The sequence below is a fragment of the Petaurus breviceps genome, unplaced genomic scaffold, assembly GCF_028583685.1.
Source record: "Petaurus breviceps papuanus isolate PSGF00001 unplaced genomic scaffold, PetGlider_PUasm1.0 582, whole genome shotgun sequence".
Taxonomy (NCBI): Eukaryota; Metazoa; Chordata; class Mammalia; order Diprotodontia; family Petauridae; genus Petaurus; species Petaurus breviceps.
Genome location: NW_027186390.1, coordinates 15,247,747 through 15,260,239, shown reverse-complemented (window position 1 = coordinate 15,260,239; position 12,493 = coordinate 15,247,747). Strand labels below are relative to the sequence as shown.

Below are 12,493 nucleotides of genomic sequence, written 5' to 3'. Positions count from 1 at the left end.
GAGAGAGAGAGAGAGAGAGAGAGAGAGAGAGAGAGAGAGAGAGAGAGTTGATTAGAGAAATGATTGATTAGAGAAATGCAAATCAAAACAACTCTGAGGTACCACATCTCACCAGTCAGATTGGCTAAGATGACAAAAACAGGAAAATGACAAATGCTGGAGAGGATGTGGGCAAAATGGAACACTAATGCATTGCTGGTGGAGTTGTGAACTGATCCAGCCTTTCTGGAGAGCAATCTGGAATTATGCCCAAAGGGCTATAAATAATTTCATATCCTTTGACCCAGCAATACCACTCCTAGGGTTATATCCCAAAGAGATCATAGAAGTGGGAGGAACACCCATATGTACAAAAATGTTTATAGCAGCTCTTTTTGTGGTGGCAAAGAATTGGAAATTAAGGGGGTGCCCATCAATTGGGGAATGGCTGAACAAGTTGTGGTATATGCATGTTATGGAATACTATTGTGCTATAAGAAACAAGGAGCAGATGGACTTCAGATTTACCTGGAGAGGCTTATACAAACTGATGCTGAGTGAGAAGAGTAGAACCAGGAGAAATTTGTACACAATTACAGGCACAACGTATGTGTGATAACCAACTTTGATAGACTGGACTCTTCTCAGCAATGCAGTGATATAAGTCAATCCCAAAAGACTCATGATGGAGAGAAATGTGTGCATCCAGAGAAAGAACTAGAAAGAACTGAGTTTATATCCAGATGGAAGCAAAATACCTGATCTTTTTCCTTCTCTTGTTTGGTTTTATGTCCTCTTTACCATTTTTCATTCCATCTGATACAATCTGTCTTTATAACCTGACTAATGTCTAATGTGAAAGTATTTACAGATCCTATACTTGACTATATGCCGCCATGGCGGGGAGGGAAGTGAGGGGGACAAAATGTGAAACTCAAGGAATTGTGGAATTGAATCCTGTAAACTAAAAGTAAACAAACAAATTAATTTTAAAAAAAATTTTAAAAAAGAAGTCTACCCAATATGGTGAATCTCTAATAAACTTTGCTTTACTTTGGCTGAGAGAAGACTTGAGTCGAATTCATTTGTCAGGACCCAGAGTGCTGGTATTTTGGGGTCTCACACACCCCTAAACCCCTAGCCTCATCAGAGATATATCCAGAAAGGAGAAACATACACATTCCAGGTATACATATATATATGTAGATGTATATATGTGTATTTCTATGTATATATGCATGTGTATGTGTATATGTGTATATATGTATATATATACATACACACACACACACACACACATGAACACAAGCATAGAGAAGCAACAGCCAAGTAGCTTCAAGGAATGTGACTCCTAGCAGCAGAGGAGAGGGCCAACTTGCGGTTTCAAGAATTAGCCCTGGCAAATGGGTGCTAACATCAGGAAGAAAAGAAACCCAGAGAACCTAGCTAAATGGCACATATAGCAGAAAAAAAGGAGAGGTGTGGCACGAGGATTCCATTAGCTAAGAAATTACAGTATCAGAAGGATGCATTGCCAGGGCAAGATGTGCTCATACCATTTGTGCCTCACTACCAGAAACTCCAAGCCTGTTCTTTCTCTTCCCACTGATGCTTTATGTATCGGTGGGAGACTGACTTAAAGCCAGGTTTATAAGGGGAACGTTTTGTAGTGCTTTCTATGCCCTCTTAGTCAATGCTGTTGTTCTGAGCTAATTGTGGCTGCTGGATTGCCATATAAAATAAGTTCATTATTAGGGGCTTATGAGCTATGGTGGTAAAAATGTATATAGTGTAAGTATGAGTTGAGACGTAGTAGCTCCCAAAGGGAGTGTTACATAAAAAATTGAGGAAATAATATTTCAAACACCAACCTCATAGAGTTGGTGTAAGGATTAAATAAAAAAGGTATGCAAAGTGATTTATCACTATAAAGTGCCATATAAATGTAAGCAATTGTTATTAATGTGAGAATATGGAAATGATAGCTTTATTCTGATTTATACTTCTTCCTAAGCATTTTTGTCACTAACAAAATCTGGCAGTTTATAAATGTTTATGGTCAGTTATTTCTTTTGTTTTTATTGCTGTATGACGTCTAAAAAAATAAGTAAAATACAGTGGTAGTCCAAACAAAAATGATGAAAATTAAAGCAGTAACAACTATTATGCAAAGACAGTTATTTACCTGTTGTAATCTGATTTTCATTTACTGAAAGGAACTGAACTTTACTTCTCTCTCCTCATTTGGGCAATAGGACATTACAAAATGCACGTGGTACCGTAACTTTAAACATTTTTCTCAATTTTTAGTAAGGGAAGCTGAATTAATATTGGTATTCATCTTTAATTGGCAGTGATAGAATTAAACAAAACTGTGACCATCTCAGGTATATCTTTTTCTAAATGCTACATATTTGTGGATTTTTATTGCTACAATAAGATAAGATAACATCTAAGAAAAAAATTCCAGTGCTTTTATAATTCTTTTCAAACTTTTAGGGAAGTGTGATAACCTATTACAAAGTGTCAGTTAATACCAACAGAATATTTCCAAACTCTGTAAATAGAATTGACTCAGTAACCATAACCAGAAACTTGAATAAATAAAATCTATAAAATACTGCATTTTAGCCAGCAGTCCAAACTTTATTCCCAATATTTACCAAAGTCTATGAAATTTTAAGAATGAATGTTAAGAAAACCAAAATCTATGAAATAGCAAAACTGATTAATTTGGACATCAACTAGATAACCCTTTTTAATAACAAAGGTAAGGACAAGTTGAAAGGGCAGAGAAACAGGTTGGGGGGGGAAGAAATGACTGAGCATGAAATATGAAAACAAAATGGAGCAATATTAATAGAAAGCAGATTAAATGGGATGTCGAAAGTTTGAATTTTCCAAAGCGGTTAATGATCTTATCTAATACACATATAATTATCATCGTTCCTTTGTTGATCTTCATTTCAGTCACTCATCTGAAAATGAGTACTTTTCTTCAATAATGATGACTCTTTATATACATAAAAGAATTAATTACCATTAATCAAGTTTCCAACTAAGACTAAGAAGTACAGTAGAAAAATCAAACTCTGGACTTAAGAGTCAGGACAGCTGAGTTCAATTCCTGTCTCAGTCACTTATTATCTATGCCTCAGGAAATCACTCCCCAGAGCCTGTTTCATCATCTGCAAAATTAGAATAATAATAATTTCACTACCTACCTGAAGGGGTTCTTATAAATACTATAACTACATATACACACATATACATACATGCACGTTGCTTATGGCAATTAGGTGCCAGGAAGGCTCATCTTCTTTAGTTGAAATCTTGCCTCAAGACACTTACTAGCTAAGTGACCCTGGCCAAGTCACTTAACCCTGTTTGCCTCAGTTTCTTCATCTGTAAAATGCTCTGTTGAAAGGAATTTCTACAAGGAGAGTTCCCTACATTGATGAGTTGAAAAGTCCAAAGCAAAACTTCATGAATGTTTTCTATTATAATGGTTAAATAGATCATTTTTAAATGGTAGTGAGGGTGGGGCCAGAAAGGCAATACTTAGTGAGAAGAAATGAGAAGTGGAAATGGTGCTTCCCAACATCTACCACAGATGAGAATAGAAAGGAACTGAGGGAAAGTAGTTTACGGGCACAGGTGCCACAAAAGAATATAATGACAGGTTGCTAACAAATTTAAGATGAATCTAGTTTGAATATGTTTTACGATTTCCATCAATTTGTGCAAAAGATGGACAACAATTATTTTATACAAAATTTCTCACTTTATCAGTCCAGGAAGTTAGAAAAGGTTCCTATGTCATTGGTAGTCCAAATCTAAACCTTCAGACTTAAAGGCAAAGATTATCTCATTTTCCCTGTCTCAGTTCCTTCACTGCCTTTCTGTATCCATTTGTACTTTAAAAATCAGAGACTGATAATCTGATTTTAGTGCCACTGAAATTTGCTAAAAGAGCGTCACTATAATTCCACATCATACACAACTTTTTTTTTCTTTGTCCTCTGTCAAATTACAGAGGAATCTTTATGTGCTTGTTCCTCTATCTTTCTTCTTCTCCTCCTACCTATGCTTCTGGTCTGCCTGCCAAAATTGGCATATTGCTTAGGTCTGCAAGTAGGTTCTGACCTCAGGTCTAAGATAAAAAACAACTGATGTCTAATCTAATAGTATACTATAATACTATACTATACAATATATATATTATATATATAATATATACTATATGATATATACTATATAATAGTATACTATAATACTATAGTAGGTTTTAAAAGAATTACAATCTGCTCCTTATTATCTGTAGTAATGGGTATGTGAAAACTCCCATTAAAATAATACTAATAAGGTTTGCATATTTACAAAGCTCTTCACAAGTTTCTCTTTATCCTCACAACAATTGTGGAAGGTAGATATTAATTAGTATTGCTCCCATTTTATGGATGAGAAAACTAGATCAGATAGAGCTTTCAAGGGGCTTGTCCAGTATCACACAGCCATTAAGTGTCTGAGGCTGGATTTGAACTCTGGATTTTCTAAATCCATGTCTAATATTCACCTTTAATCAATAATTTCGATCGCTTTCTCTAGAATGCCTACAACTGCAAAACTGACCCAACCCTATTTCCTCTCCAGCCCTGCCTGTTTTGGGTAAGCAAAGACAGGACCGAAAGATCTGAATGAAACTTTGGGTCAGGTCAAAAAAATGGATAAACGAAAAAAGCGGATGAAAATTTTCTGTGTCAGCAAAAAAAGTCAATGTACAAATCCTGAATGACTAGTAAACGCTCTGAAATCAACTTGATTTTAAAAAGGCACTTTTCACTTACATTAATTGAATACATTAAAACTCGGATAATGCCAAAATATTCACACAGCTTTTATGATCCCTCAAGTTTTTCTAAGTAATTCACCTTCACTAAGGCCGGGTTTAAATAGCCATCCAATCTCACAGATCCTAAGATGTCTATTAGCGCCAACAGCAGCTTCGTCCCTCCGTCCTCCCCCTCCCCGACTTCAGAGGCGGGGAGCGGAGGGAAGTAAAGCGATCAACAGCAGATTTCTTCTCCAGGTAAGGACTTCAAAGGCTTCTGCAGCCCCGGTAGCACATTCCAGCTCCACCTTGCAATTGCGGAGAAGCGGAGCCAATCTAAGCTCAAGTTTTCTGCTGCCACCTACATGGGCACAGCCAAACTGCGCTCAAACCCTCCAGGGGCACCCAATCCTGCAAGGTCTAGAGGAATCATCCGGGCTGGAAGAAAAGGCCCTAGGAGAGGTGCAATCCCTGACTAGGGAAGCTTGCATTGCAGGCCTTTCCTTTCCCGGAAAGGGTACTAGAGAGCTGAGAGAGCCCTTGAGTCCTGGTTTATCTCGTGTTGCCCTCATCCACTTTCTTCCTCCTCTTCCTCTAGCAAGAAGAATATGGGGGTCCCTCGTGCCAAGCCACTACACTCACCTCCCGAAGTCCGGGACCTGCCAGGGGTGGAAGAGGTAGAAATCAGCAGAAGAACAAGCCCTCCAGTAGTAGCCTCGGCCCAGGCCCAGGGTTTACAGGAACCAACAGCCAAACCAGCAGAGGCGGAGCTGTGACCGCGCTCCGCCCTCGTTTAGTCTCTGGAAACCGCCCCCCCCCTCCCAAATCTCCGCCCAATCTCCTATCCAGCCCCTAAAGCTCTGTTCCTCCAGTCTCTAGGCCGCAGGTGTGATAGATAGCTACGGCCGCTGAAACCTCTACCTAGAATCTCCTAACGTGCGGGTCCTGGACTCGCTGGCCCCTGCACTGCGGTCTACGAAGCCATAGAAGCTATCACCGGTCAGACCTGGATCCTCACTACTCCCCCCAGTAGATTCCATTCTGCAACTTTCCTGTGCATTCTGAAGTAACCTGGAGTGCGGAGTACGCAGATCTACTAGTGTATTTCTGAACTAGCCCACCTAAATACATGCACTTTTAAAATGTAGATTTAGTTTTGGTCTTTGCGCATTTTATGCTAGTCCACCGACGATAATAACTAAGTTGCAAATGTCAAGATTCCCAGGGGTCAGAGTACCACAGTTTTAGAGTTATCTGCCTCAGCAATATTAGATGAGAAAAGAGATCATTAAGAGGAAGAAGGAATCTTTTGGTTTTAGACAGTACCTCACAATGTGTTATTTGATTAGTTTTAATTTAACAGGCATGTATTTAGTACCTACTAAATGCCCACTGTGAGATGTGGTCTTGTTCCTTTTGACATGTATGTATTAATTTTCCCCAAACTACAATGTAAATACTTCAGAGGTAAGCAGATACTAGATTATTGTTACTGGGCCTAAATGGGCAATAAATGTTTGGTGAATGAACAGATAAATGAAAAGAAACTGGAAAAGGAATACTTTCTATAAAAGTGAATTTACCTTTTATTCCCAAACTACCTCCCTAGGATTGAATTCAATAGGTCCTTGGCTGAAGAAAAGAGTTGAGAATATATTTTATTTACATCTCTGATCCAATGGATAAGAGAGCTCTGGTCCTGGAGTCAGGACAGACCTTAGTAATCCATCTTCAAACTTACTACCTGTGTGACCCTGGGCAAGTCACTTAAAAGAAAAACCTTTGCCTCAGTTTCTTTATAAAATGGAAATAATAATAGCACCTACCTCCCAAGATTGCTTTAAGGATAAATTGAGATCATATTTGTGTAGTTCTTTGCAAACCTTAAAGTACTATATAAATGCTAGATATTATTTAATGGACACCATACACAGAGATAAAACAGAAAACTTAACTTTGAAATCTGGTGAAAGGAAAGCGGTGACAAGGAATCAGAAAAATAAACTGATAAAAGATAAAAACTTGGGAATTCCTCTGGATCATAAGAATTTCTATCCCCCTCACCACCCATGCAGTTATTTAGAATACAAATGTCATCCTGTTTTTATGCTCCTGCTTACTTTTGGTACATTACAAGAGATCACACTGTATTTTACTTTTGTTACAACTTACATTGAAGTTGCCTTGAGTGTTTTAGAAGACAGCCTTCTGGGGCGGCTAGGTGGCTCAGGGAATAGAGCACCGACCCTGGAGTCAGGAGGACCAAAGTTCAAATTTGGCCTCAGATGCTTGACACAATGTGACTGGGCAAATCACTTAAGCCCAACTGCCCTCCAAAAAGAAAAAAAAAAAAGAAGATAGCCTTCTCTTATCAATAACTCATTAACACATCATCTCTAATAAGAACAATGATGGATCTAAGTAATCTAGTTTAATCCCAAATGATGACTTACATGCAAGAAGAGACAGAAATGATATTAAGGACATGTACAACTAGAAAAAGCTTCAGGTAAAGTAGCCAGGATATAGTAATGAAGTCACAAAGACTTCAAGGCCTGCCTCTAACAAAGGAAAGTAAATTTTGATGGCTGAATCCTACCTAGATATCCTGAGGTTTACTGGCTAGATTTTTTCTTAAAGACCATCCCTGAAACTCAATTTATTCTTGCTGTCAAGGATGGGCCAACAATAAATAGGTCCCTGCCCAAGCACCACTTCATGGTTATTTTTGGACCCAGATGGCTCAGAATAAATGTAAATGGTAATTGTTTTTCTTTTGCCCAGAAACTATCCTAAGGGTCTCCCTCTCCCAGTTTGTTTTGTTTTGTTTTTTTAATAAAGGGGCCATTCATACCTTGGCTCACTTCTTAAACAGCACTAATCATTGAATGGACTTTGCCTCAGTCAAATTACGACCTGGGAAAGACTTTAGCTTAAAAAGGCCATCCTGGGCCATCTCCAGTTGTCCTGATCTGTATCTCACCACTGGACCCAGATGACTCTGGAGGAAAAAGTGAGGTTGGTGACTTTGCACATCCCTCCCTCATTGTAATCCAATTCACTTACTAGTCTTGGCATCACCACCCTGATGTCACGGTCCTCATGGTCCTATTGGAGAATTAAGGACAAACAGAAGCAACCTTATAAATGAAATAATCATATACTGAAAAGACTATGACTATCAGCAATCTATGATTGCTGTGTTGATGAGGGTCATCATAAAATGATGAGTTATAGTATTAGGGATGCTTGAGACCCCAAAATACCAGCACGCTGGGTCCTGCTGAATGAACTTGACTCAAGTCTTCTCTCGGCCAAAGTAAAGCAAAGTTTGTTAAAAGTTCCCCATATTGGGTAGACTCTTAAGGAGCCTCAGTATCTGTAATGCTTGCATTGGGCAAGCAGGCCAAAATCATCTGACACAGAGTAGGTGTGTGCTAGATCATTCTCTGGCCTTCTCTTTTTTCATGGAGGCAAGATGGGGTCTTATATACAGAAAGGTTGTGGGAGGAATCTAGGGGTGATCTAGGGGAGGGTCTTCAGGAGGAGTCAGATGAGGTCAGACTCCAGTAATGAGTTTGGGGAGGGTCTTCAGGAGAAGTTAATAAGGTCAGGTAACAGTTGATTTGGGAATAGATATTTTGATAGGCTCAAGGGTGGGAAGTAGATGGACAATGGAGGGCCAAGCTAGTCACAAAGGTTTGGGCAGAACCACAATGAAAGGCTTATGACCATGCAAATGCCTCATCAAATGGGACTATTCAATCAGAGTTCAAGGGCGTTCCCAGAGCCTGCACCTCATCAGTGCCACTAACCAATGATATCTAAAAGATCATGGGAAATGGGAGAGATACCTGAAGATTAGAGAAGGACAAATGTCCTGATTTCCAAAATAGAGAACAGAGTATAAACTATAGGCCAATGAGCTTGACTTCAATTCCTGAGAAAAATCTAGAATAATTAAACAGATAGTTGGCTAGCATCTTAAAAAGATTAACTTTAAAGAATCTACATGGCTTCAACAAGAATAGGTCATACCTATATATACAAAAATATTTATAGCCTTTTTATTTGTGGTGACAAAGAAATGGAAATTTAGGTGAAAACCATCAACTGGGGAATGGCTGAATAAGTTGTGGGATAAAATTGTAATGGAATAGTATTGTTCTATAAGAAATGATGAGAATGGTTTCAGAAAAACCTGTGGATGAACTGATACAAAGTTAAGTGAACAGAACCAGAAGAATATTGTATATAGTAACAATACTATTGAAGAGGTTACCTACCCACTAAGAGGGTTAGGGTTGCTCTGAAGACCCCAAAATACCAACACACCAGATCCTGCTGAATGAATTCGACTTGAGTCTTCTCAGTCAAAGAAAAGTAAAATTTATTAAAAGTTCTCTTGCATTAAACACAGAGTAAGTCTATGCTAGGTCATTCTATGGTGCTCTCACACCACATGGTGTGAGATGGGGTTTTATATACAGATGGTCTAGGGGAGGAGTTTGGGGAGGGTCTTCAGGAGGAGTTAATGAGGTCAATGAGTGATTAAGAGTGGAAGGTTGGGGCAGCCAGGTAGCACAGTGAGTAAGAGTACTGAGTACTGAGTACCGGCTCCAGTGTCGGATGACCTGGGGATCTGGGGATCGAATCAGGGCTCTGACACATAGCACCACACCCAGAAATAACTGGCCGTGTAACCTTGAGCAAGTTACTTAACCCTGATTGCTCTAAAAAAAAAAAAAGTGGAAGGTAGCTGGCAGCTACAGACAAGGGTGGGATTTTGATAGGCTCTAGGGTGGGAAGTAGATGAACAATGGAGGGCTAGGATAGTAATTAGCAGTTAGTAACTAGGCTAGAGGTCTGGGCCCAGCCACAATGTAAGGCTTATTGTCTCATGCAAATACCTCATCAAATGAGACAATTTAACTGAGAGTTCAAGGGAGGTTCCCAGAGCCTGTACCTCAAGGACTCAAGGAGAGTTCAAGGGGGCTCCCAGAGCCTCATCACTATCATAAATATGATCAACTTAGCTACTCTAATCAATACAATGATGGAAGATAATCTGGAAGGTCTCATAATGCAAAATGCTATACACCTCCAGAGAGAGAACTGATAAACTCTAAATGCAATCTGAAGCATAAATTTTTCTCTTCTTAATTTTTCTTGGTCTTTTTTTTTTTGGCAACATAAGTAATATGGAATTGATATATAGCATGCCTTCTCAATGGGTATGAAAGGGCTTCTAGAGAGGGAAAGAATTTGGAACTCAAAATTTTTATAAGATGAATGTTAAAAATAAATTTAAATTTAAAGAAAAGGTCATGCCAGAGTAATCTCATTTTTAGTTTTAGTTTTTTACAGGATTACTACATTAGTAAATGAGGGAAATACTATAGCTATAGTTTGCCTAGATTTTAGCTAAACTTTTATTCCATATTAATCTTGTAGAGAGGAAAGAGATATAGATTAAAGAGACCAACTGTTCTGGAAGTGTGGTCCAAGACATTCCCTCCCCTCCCAATCACAAAAGGGGGCCTTAAGGCAAAAACTATTTTTACAATATGTTTGCATGTTTCCAATACTATAAATATCATTAGATAAAACCCATATAAACAAAAGCCCTTTGGAGGGGGAGTCCTTTATAATTTTTAAGAATGTAAAAGAGGTTGGAGACCTGAAAATCTGAGAACCACTAGAACAGACAATACAGAAATATCAGTTCTGTTGCTGAGGTGCTCGAGACCCCAAAATACCAACACTCTGGGTCCTGCCAAATGAATTCGACTCAAGTCTTCTCTCAGCCAAAGTAAAGCAAAGTTTATTAAAGATTGACCATAATGGGTAGACTCTTAAGGAGCCTCAGTATTTGTGATGCTTGTATTAAAAATGGGCCAGAACAATCTGACACAGACTGAGTCTGAGCTAGATTGAATCTCAGCACCTCCATGGAGGCAAAATTGATCTTATATACAGAAAGACTGAGGGAGGGACCTAGGGGTGGTCTAGCGGTCTGGGGTGATAGAAGGAGAGGGGGGGAGTCCAGGGAGGATCTAGAGGAGGAGTCTAGGGGGAATCTTGATGGGACTGAGGTCAGACTCCAGGAACCAAGAGAATGGGATTTTGACTGGATCAACTGCTTGGAAACTGCTGGAAGTAACAGACAATGGAGGGCTAGGCTAGGTTAAGAGTAACAGATTTGGGATTAGGGAATAATGGAAGGTTTATGGCCTCAGGCTAATGCCAAATCCAGTGGGAAGATTCAAGGGGGTTCCCAGATTCTATACTCCATCACTGTTAGGTTCAGAACTGATTTTGTGGCTAGACCCAAAGAGTATTTGTTAATAATACTGAAAATACATGATGAATATTACTATTTTCCCTAAGGAAGAGAAAGATATAGTGATATTGGGCTTGAGTTGGTATCCTGGTCAGAAATAGTCACAAAGTCGAGAGCACTGAGTGGAAACAACACTGTGACAAGGGGGCCTTGTTGATTCTTTCCTAGGTATGGTGCATTATCCTGCTCTTATGAGTACTTAAGGATGGTATGAAGTGGGATGTTTTATGAGGAGGAAAATCAGACCTTAATTGTAATAGGCTGATCAGTTGCTATCAGAGGGAACAATTCAGACCCAAATGATCATCTAGGGTTCAAGAAGGGCATGACTCCATTACTGGGATTCTGAAATACCTTCCCCAATAAAAGTATGTTTCTGTGTGTCTCTCTTATCACACCAGCCCTTGAAAAGTCAATTAAGGTAATCTTGTTTGCATTATTGTTTATCTCTCAGCATTTTGTGTACCATGGTACCATTGTGTACTCTTGGTCCTTCCCCATTGGTTAAAAGTTAGACTTTAAGGGGCGGCCAGGTAGCACAGCTAGTAAGAGCACTGGCTCCAGTGTTGGGATGACCTGGAGATCGAATCCCGGGCTCAGACACTCAGCACCACACCCAGAAATAACTGGCCATGTAACCTTGAGCAAGTTACTTAATCCTGATTGCTTTAAAAAAAAAAAGTTAGCCTTTATTAGCTGAGGTGTCCATGAACCTAAGGCCTTCATAATATAGCCCAGAGGCATCACCTACTTGCATATCTGCCTATGCCTTGAAGCTCCAGGTAGTCCTATTCTGGTCAGACTTGACATTAACTAAGACAGATTATGAAAGCATGCTAAACTTTAGAATATTTGTTACCCAAAAATGGGATATCAGTTGTTGAGGTGTAGGGTTTAGGTGTGCTCAAGACCCTAAAATATCAGCATGCCAGTTCCTGCCAAATGAATTAGACTCAAGTCTTCTCTCAGCCAAAGCAAAACGAAGTTTATTAGAGATTCACCATAATGGGTAGACTCTTAAGGAGCCACAGTATCTATGATGATTGTATTGGACAAGTTGGCCAGAATCATCTGACACAAAGTGAGTCTGTGCTAGATCATTCTCTGGCCTTGTAATGGAAATGCAGATTTAAAGATCTTCCCTGCCCCTAGGCTAACGTGCACCTGGAGCCTGGGGTGGGAGGCTTGTTTTTCAGTAGATACTTCTTGATTGGCCAGTGGGTCAATAAGGTTGTTACATTCTCTGAGCCAGGAGAAGGCCATATAAGCCCTGATGTGTAGCTTTGTTTTGGGACTCACTTTGAGAAGTGTTCTGTGATTTGATCTGAATTCTGGGAAGC

General features: G+C 39.3%; 1 protein-coding gene and 1 long non-coding RNA gene across 4 annotated transcripts in view; one reads left to right on the top strand and one right to left on the bottom strand.

The window, feature by feature from the left end:
* The window catches only part of CPNE3 (copine 3), a 61,136-nt gene extending 55,529 nt beyond the window's left edge, over positions 1–5,607 (bottom strand). The window contains exon 1 of one of the 3 annotated variants that reach the window (XM_069103623.1): positions 5,453–5,607. The gene's annotated coding sequence lies outside the window, so the exon portion shown is untranslated. The remainder of the gene's footprint in view (positions 1–5,452) is intronic. The other 2 variants (XM_069103622.1, XM_069103624.1) reach the window with 2 other exon arrangements.
* LOC138173578 (uncharacterized) lies at positions 4,249–5,957 on the top strand. Its single transcript, XR_011171442.1, has 2 exons — positions 4,249–5,068; positions 5,409–5,957. It is a non-coding gene; the product is annotated as an uncharacterized lncRNA (long non-coding RNA).
* Positions 5,958–12,493: the final 6,536 nt, after the last annotated feature.